Below are 9006 nucleotides of genomic sequence, written 5' to 3' on the forward strand. Positions count from 1 at the left end.
TTTAAGTCGAAGCATTCGTTAGTAGAATGTCCGTAAATTCGGTGGTATTCGCAGTACTCTGTCCGATTTCCCCTCCTTTCTTGCTTTTGATTGAGCGGGGTGGTGGGATCTTTTCAGTGTTGTATATTTCTTGGTAAACATCCACAAGGGAGACCCGAAGAGGGGTGTTACTGTGGTATTTTCTGGGTTTTTCACTGGGTTGATCTTTTTTCTTGGACTCTTTATCCTTGTCTCGAGAGGGGTAGGAGAATCCAGATTTTGAAGTTCCTCCTAATTGAGAATTCTCCTCCATGTTGATATACTTCTCTGCCCATTCTTGTACTTCGTTCAGGGATGTTGGATGCTTTTTTGATATGGAATGACTAAAAGGTCCTTCTCTCAGGCCATTGATGAGGTCCATAATAGCTGTTTCTGTGGGCAGACTTTGTATGTCCAGACACACTTTGTTGAATCTTTCCATGTAGTTGCGAAGACTTTCCCGATCTCCTTGCTTGATTCCTAGTAGGCTCAGGGCATGTTTGGCTTTGTCCTTCTGGATGGAGAATCTGGCGAGGAATTTTTTGCCTAGGTCGTCAAAACTGGTGATGGATCTAGGGGGTAAGCTGTCGAACCACTTTATTGCTGTCTTTGTTAAGGTGGTCGGGAAGGCCTTGCATCGAATGACGTCCGAGGCGTCGGTGAGGTACATTCCGCTTCTGAAGTTGCTGAGATGATGGCTTGGGTCCGATGTGCCGTCGTATAAGATCATGTCAGGAGCTTTGAAGTCCTTTGGGATTTTAGCTTTCATGATTTCTTTAGTGAATGGGTCTTGATCTCTGTGGGAGTTGTCATCACAATTGGACTGAACTGTTTTAGCTTTGAGGTCAGCCTCGAGCTTTAGGAGTTTGTCTTCCAACTCTCGGCATCGTCTAGTTTCTCTCCGGAGGTCCCTCTCGGCTTCGCGCTGGTGTTCAGCTTCTTTTTCGAGCTGTTTGAGACATTCCTGTTGAGCTTGTAGGGCATCCAGAATTTCTGTATTTGGTGAATGCTTATCTCCATTTGGTTGAGATGTGTCTTTTGGTGTGATCTCCGCGTTTTTATGCGGCATTCTGTTTTCCAAATCAGAGTCATGGTCGTTGTTAAGGTTGTCCACCATGATGATGGAATGACTTCCAGGGTCCCCGGTAACGGCACCAATATTCTGAGGGTTACCTGAAACTGAAGGTCGATCTCGGATGAGATCTGCTGTAGTGGCCGGAGCTGTCGTGTCCGACTTGTTGGATCTGGTGGAGCTGGAGATGCTGCTGATCCTTCGTCACCGGAGGGTGGTGGTACCTGCAAGAGACTCTGATGCCTAAGTTAGCATGGGCTTTAAGCAGGTATTTTGTGTAGAATCAGAGTATGAGTTATACCTGGGTGCTCCAGTGTATTTATAGTGGTGTGGGCTGACCTTTCTAGGTAAGATAAGTTAGTTATCTTATCTTATCTTTAAGTGAAGTCATCTTATCTCTGAGAGAAACTGCCTAGGCCTTAGCTGCCTTTAGATTGGGCTGTGTCCCTTCATTTGGGCATGCTTTGGGCTTCTTATGTCGATTTGGCCGAACTCTTTTACAGAAAAGGTCGGAGGACCTGACCTGAAGAGGTCGGTCGCTTTTTCTTCAATCAGTCCGGGTCGGATAGCTCAACCCAGGGTATGAACAGGTAGTTAGATCCGAGGGGTGTCTCATCACTCGATAACTTGGGCCAACTGGTTCGAGATTGTCGATTGAAAGTCCATATTAAAGAGTTTTCTTGAGACAAAGCATTTAGAGTCCAAAGAGGCTCTGGCATCTATGTTTGGATGGATAAAATTCTAGTTATGTGCTTATGGTGTTGGTTGTGTCAAGAATAAGCTTGGGTAACTAGATCCTAAGAGTGCTTTATCATCCGATAACTTAGGCCAACTGACCGAAATTATCGATTGAAAACCCACTAAGAGCTGTCTCAAAACAAAATACTTAAAGTCAAAGACTTCAAACATCTTTCTCTGATTAAGTTATTAAGTAACTGCTTCCAAGGTCATACAATTCTAAGAGGATTTTTATAATACAATTCTAAGAGGATTTTTATAATACAATCCAGAACTAAATTTTTGAATATTCTTGATTCTGAAGTATGCAAGATTCATAAAAATAAGAGAAGTTTGCATGTAATCATAGAGGTCATCATAAACTCCTCTTTTAGTAGTTTTCTTAGATTTAAATCAAAGTTCTTATGTTTTTTATGAAGTTTTTGTATCTGATCATATGTTTGGAGTTATTTTAGAAATATTATATATTCAGGATTATTTTTCAAAAGAAATAAGGAGAAGAAAAGCAACTAAGGAAGTCCCCAATTGAACAAAAAAAAAACGGCACCAGAACGCCCAGAATTTGATAAAACGGGTGTCCAATGGCCAAATCCATCAAGCTCAGTGCCCAAAATCCAAAGCCAGATGCCCAACTACCAAGCCTAGCACCCAACATCAAAACCTGGCGCCTTTGATCATAAACAAGGGTTGGCGCCCAACTTGGAAGGGTGTTGCAGCGCCATCCAAGTTCAAAACACTGGTGCCCAACGCTCAATTCCAAAGCCCGGCTCCAAGTAACTTTACACTTTCATTGGTCCAAAAGTGCATTCAAGTCAAGCACCAATCACCAAGCTTAGCGCTTAGTACAATGTTCACTCCTAAGAAGCTCTAAACTAAACCAAAAATTCAAGATTTAAATGATTAGTTAGCTTTAACTTCTTCTAAAAAGATAATATTTGATTTAGTTTTAGTTTATATTTGAATTATTGTTTTTAGCTATCTTATCTTTCAAAGATAAGATTAGATTTAGTTTTAGAATTTGAATTCTAGGATAGAAGTTAGGATATAAATAAGTGAATGAATAGTTCATAGAGATCATGGAGGATCCTCGGTCCCAACCATCATTATCCAACATCTCATCAGTTTTAGTTTATTTTCATCATGAGTCACTAAACCTTCTCTATTAAATGTTAGGAGCTCTATTTGATTTCATGAATTAGTAATGTAAGTGTTTTCTTTATTTTGATTCATGATTTTCTACTTTTTTTAATATTGAGTCTCGTTATTCATCTTTAATAGTTAGAAGTATTGGAAATATTCTAATTCTGTTTTAAATTCTGTTATTATTTTAGGAAATTTAATATCGAAATTAGCTTGAAACTCATCTCGTAATCTTCAATTGTCAAGAACTAGTTTTTGAATACGTGACATTTAATTCAGCTAGGAATAGTTTTTGAATATTATGTGACTTTAAATCGAAACCGTGCTTAACATCTTCTCTTAATTAGTTGACCAAGAAATTGGTAATTAATTAAGTTAAGAAAAATTAAATTGTCAAATAATTAGAATTTTAGTTATAAATAATTTGCTGTGAAATGATTTTTGTATGAGTCAAAGTAAGAAGACACAAGTATTATATTATTTAAGAGTTAAACATCTCTGAAACCTTTAACATCTCACCGACTGATTACTTTCCTAAATTCACAATCTTTTTTTTTTCATTCACAATCAACAATCTTCTTCACCGTTCTTTGCTTCTATTTCAAGATTCACAATCATCTTGCCAATGTTTGATCAATCTAATTAGAGATTCAATTAAACATTGCTTGATTCAATCCGTTAATCTTCATGAAAACGATGTCCACTCACTGTGGTATTACTTGAAGTGATTTTATGTACTTGCCAATATCCAAGTGTATCAATTTTGGCTCATCAAATTTTTAGTGCCATTGAGGGGATTAATTGAGATTAACAATATACATTCAGTTGGATCACTAAATTAGATTTTGTTTTATTTTATTTTATTTTATTTTATTTTTGTTATTCTGTTTAGTCTTCTTTTCTTCTTTATTCTTTTTCTTTATTCCACACGGTGCATTTTATTTCTTTTTATTTGTGTATACAAAGGAAGTGATGGAGATAGATACCATGGATACAATCTTAACACTCCATACAAATATGTTTCAACATATTTTCTTACTCACAAAACAAGTAGAACAAATGTACGTTATTACGTATGACTTATGTGGAAGAGCATACATGAATGAAGAGTGTGAGCTATTCTTTCAGTTGTCCATCGAGCAAGTAAATTACATGAGACATTTCTCAAGGTCAAAGAATGAACCATACTTCTCTAGATGGAGGAATCACCTAATGTTGGTTAGGGGAATCAAAGACAAGGATACTTCAATGTTTCACACCAACAGCAAGTAAACCTAATGCGATCCCAAAATTCTCTTGAGCTTACTATGGAGAGACTATCTCAATTCACTGTTGAGCTTGTTATGGAGAGATTATTACAGTCTACTGCTGAGTTTGTTCAACAAATCCAAAACTTCATTTAAAAGACAAGAACTAAATTCAAAAACCAGAAAATTTTCATATAAAATTTAGAGGTACAAGTGGAACAAATTGCCAAATAATTGAACGAAGCCAACAAATTCCATCTCAAGAAAAACAATGCCAAATTCTATAAAGGAATGTGAGGTACTTGATATAAGGGATCTATAACTTAGTGAATCAGAGAGATGTATGAGAGTTGATTTGATTAACTCATTAATTTAAGATATTCTTGAAAAAAAGGTTCTTAAAAATTCTCCACAGCACTTAAATTGAAGACAGAAAAAAGTTGAAAGATAAATTATCTAGGGATGTCAATGGGGCGGGGGAGGGGGAATGCCTCCCTGCTCCCCATCTCCGCCCCCAGAATTAATCCCCGTCCCCGTCCAGTTCCCCGCCATGGGGAAATAATTGTCCACATCTTCGTTTTTCGCGTTTTTCGCATTTTCTGCGGGGTCCCATTCTCCATCTCCCTATATTTAACATTCATATGGAAAATATAATAAAAAAATATAAAAAAACAAAAAAAAACAAACTACAAAATATTATTACAAACACACAAACATATCTTATCCATGATTATAAGTCCAGAAATATAACATAACAAATCATAGTCCATAAAATAAAATCTTGAACAATAGGGTTAGGGTTTTTTAATGAGTGAAATTACTAAAAGAACCCTATATTAAAAATAAAGTAAAGGTTATTAAATAAGTTTAAAAATTCGAAAATTTATCGGGAATGGGGCGGGGATCTCCGCTTGGGTCCCGCGCCTGTCTCGGAAGAATTTCACTCCCCATCCCCATTCCCACAGAAAAAATTTTCCACCATTGGAGCTCATTCAGAGCTGTCCCCGCGGGAATCCCCACCTCCTGAAAATTTTTGACACCTCTAAAATTATCATTAGAAAAGACATTTTCAGAGAGAGAGAGAGAGAGAGAGAGAGAGAGAGAGAGAGAGAGAGAGAGAGAGAGAGAGAGAGAGAGAGAGCTGTCCCCGCGGGAATCCCCACCTCCTGAAAATTTTTGACACCTCTAAAATTATCATTAGAAAAGACATTTTCAGAGAGAGAGAGAGAGAGAGAGAGAGAGAGAGAGAGAGAGAGAGAGAGAGAGAGAGAGAGAGAGAGAGAGAGAGAGAGAGAGAGAAGAGAGAGAGAGAGAGAGAGAGAGAGAGAGAGAGAGAGAGAGAGAGAGAGAGACTGCTTCAAGTATTAAGGAATTGAATTGAAGCATATTGTTTTGGTTACTCTTTGAGTATTGAATTGAAGCTTAGATAATGTGATATCTACCTCTCTTAATTCTCACGTTCCTCCTACAAACAGCACAACCCTCACCATTCACCAACCACATTCATTCACAGTAGTTCACAAGCCCAACTACAACTTGTCTTTGAAATATAGGAATGAAGAAGTCGGAACCCCATTGTGGAAAAGGCACTCTATATTGGTCCCATTCCCATATTTTGCCTTAGAATGTAGCTTTTCAAGCTGAAGCATAAGCTGTTTGGTCAATTTTTTAGGGAAGCTAAGTGACTGAGGAGAGATGTTGGTTTTGTACTTTTTTGTTTGGAAAGAACAATGCCAAATTATTTGTTAACCTAATCATAAACTGCTAGATATTCTTCCATTTGTTTCACCATCACCAACAACCACAAGCACCAACATTCAACGCCTAATAATAATAATAATAATAATAATATTGTGATAAAGATATTAAGTTTTTTTATAAAAAAAAATTGATTGGATAATATTACATTAAAGTTGTTCTTATTCTTAATAATCCTTAGAGTCTTACAACTTATTTGTATAAATTCTTAAATCATGAGAATTAAGGCAAAGCCCTGTATGTATTACGGGACAACTTAGTGTTGGTAATGGAAGAATGAGAACATTGATCTTGAATCTATGCAGCTCACAAGATCGTCTTCTTCTTGATGTGGTCAAATAGCAAAGCGCCTCCATTATTGTCACACACTCGCACTCGAATCTATTATATCTAATTATCTATTATTTATTATCTATCTTTAATTTTACAATAAAAATGTGCCACATATCACTCTCTTATTATAATTGGAATCAAATCTTTTTTTTTAAAATTAAAAAATTCTTCTCTCCCTCTTACAAATTTTACAACTAAAATGTACCACATGTCAGTCTCTTATTGTAATTAAAATTAATATTTTTCTCCAAAATTAAAAAATTTCTTCCCTCCTTCTTACTAATTTTACACTCAAAATGTGTCACATGTCACTCTCTCATTGCAATTGAAATCAAATCTTTCTTTCTAAAATTAAAGAGTTCTCCCCTCCTCCCTCTTTTTTTCTTTATTTCTCTCGTTCCTTCAACTACTTTATCTATTTTATATATCATTATCAATATCAATGACTAATTACTAATTTGACAATCAAAATGTGCAACATGACATTCTTTAATTGCATTAAAATTAAAATTGAAATTAAAATATACCTATATTATGTATCATATATTACTATCTAATTTAATAATCAAATGTGTCACGTGACACTCTCTTATTAAAATTGAGAAAAAATATTTTTTTTTTCAAAATTAATAAACTCCTTTTTTCTATTTCTCTCTATTATTTTTACTCTATATATAATTTATATTTTATATTAGTAATTTGATAAATCAAAATATGTCATTTGATATTTTTAAACAATTAAAATATTTTTTTTCTAAAATTAACAAATTCTTACTCTCACTCTCATTCTTCATCTTTATCTTTCTTTCTCTTTTCTCTCATTCTCTATTTTTTCTATCTTTCTCTTCTACAGAAAACCAAATTAACAAAATAATATAATTTAAATAAAAATATTATTATTATTGTTATTATATACATAGTTTTTTAGTTTTTTATTTAGTTTTAAATTTTTATCTCTTATCTTTCTAATCTATATTTTCAATTCTCTTCTTTCAAATATTTATTATATATAATTTGGAGAAAATACTAATGTTATAATTAAAAGTTAGAATCAAGATTTAATTGTTTTAGAAAAATTAATTTTGAGTTAATTTTATAACCATCAGTATAATTTTTTATGCTAATATCTAATTATAATTTTATATACATAGAGAAAAAAATTATTATTTTTAAATAACAAGTATAAAAATTAATTATTTCTATTTGTGCAACAGACTTAACAGTTAACACCTAATTAAATGTAAAATTATACACGTTAAATTGTTTTAAATTTTAGCTAACAAATGTTAAAATTAATTATTAATAAAAAATTAGACTTTTTCATATAAAAATAATAACTAAAATTTTATTATTTGATTTTTTATTTACAGATATCTTGATCTCTTTAGTCAGAGACTTTTGTCAACCTATGACTTTCTTATATAAAAGTAGTTTGATTTTATAAATCTTTTGTGCTGTGCAAAATTTATATTATCAAAATTAAGTAGACCGTAATTTTAAAAAAATTATATTCCCGTAATATTATTACGGGTAAAAATACTAGTTAAATAACTAATAATGTTGGTTGGACCAATCTTTCGACTATAATTCACACCTTATTTTATTTTTACTTCCAAAAATGCATAATTAAAAAAAAACACTTTCAACAATATAATGATTGTAACCAAATCTTGTTAGTTCCATGGGTTTAATTTATCCTAAAGAAATTTGAAGCATTTTTTGGAGGATACAAATTGTTTTAGATAAAATATCGATTACTATTATAAAAAAAAAACGTTGAGTTCATACCAAAAAAAAAAATCTATTCAGATTGGCATGTAATAAATAAAATTATGAAAAAAAAAATATTCATTTACAGATTGTTGTTGAATGAATCAGTCTTGTAATTTTAAAGCCAATTTTCTTTGTATCTAAGATTTCATGAAAGAACTCTTTTTAAAAGGAGAAAAAGGATATGGTTAGCAAAAAATAAGTTAGCTTATCATAAATTTCCAACGACATTCTCAATTGAATGTTAAAACAAGTCCAATGTTAACTTTTGAAAGAATATAACGTTTGTAAGATGCTGAATGTTGAAAAAAGAAATAAAAAAAGCCAAAAAAAATAAAACGTGAGTTTATTAAGTTAATAGTCAAAATCGTCTCTAAAAAATATCTCGATCTTTATTTTTGTTTCCGAAAGATAACCAATCTACTCACATTCGTCCTTTCTCATCTTTTTTGCTGAGTTAGCAAACGTTTGCTGACGTATGTCGTTAACTGTCAGCATGGCATATAATAAAAACAATGCAGTTTTGATACAATATTCTCCTAGCCTTGAAACGTCATCGTTTAGTGTCTAGAAAATAGATTCAAACGTTGCAAAGTCTAACCCCCCTCTAATATCAACTATCTCTTTCTGTTTCGCTCCAAAATGTATCGTCTCCTTCAAGATGTCTCCTAAACCTTTTACCCAAGTTCTGAAACACCCCATCAACACTCGTTAGTGTTGGTTGACAATTACAATAGAAGAGTTGTCGTTACTAAATGCAGAGTTTTTTTTTTTTTTTTGGGATCAATTTCTTGCAAGGTTCTCGACCACAAAGGGAGAGATGGCATCACTATAGATGCCAAACAAACAATACAACCATAACCAATGTATAAGAAGGATCATGCACAAAACAACACCTAAAGCAAAACACCTTTTATCAGACTCAAACCA

The sequence above is a fragment of the Arachis hypogaea genome, chromosome 11 (assembly GCF_003086295.3).
Source record: "Arachis hypogaea cultivar Tifrunner chromosome 11, arahy.Tifrunner.gnm2.J5K5, whole genome shotgun sequence".
Taxonomy (NCBI): Eukaryota; Viridiplantae; Streptophyta; class Magnoliopsida; order Fabales; family Fabaceae; genus Arachis; species Arachis hypogaea.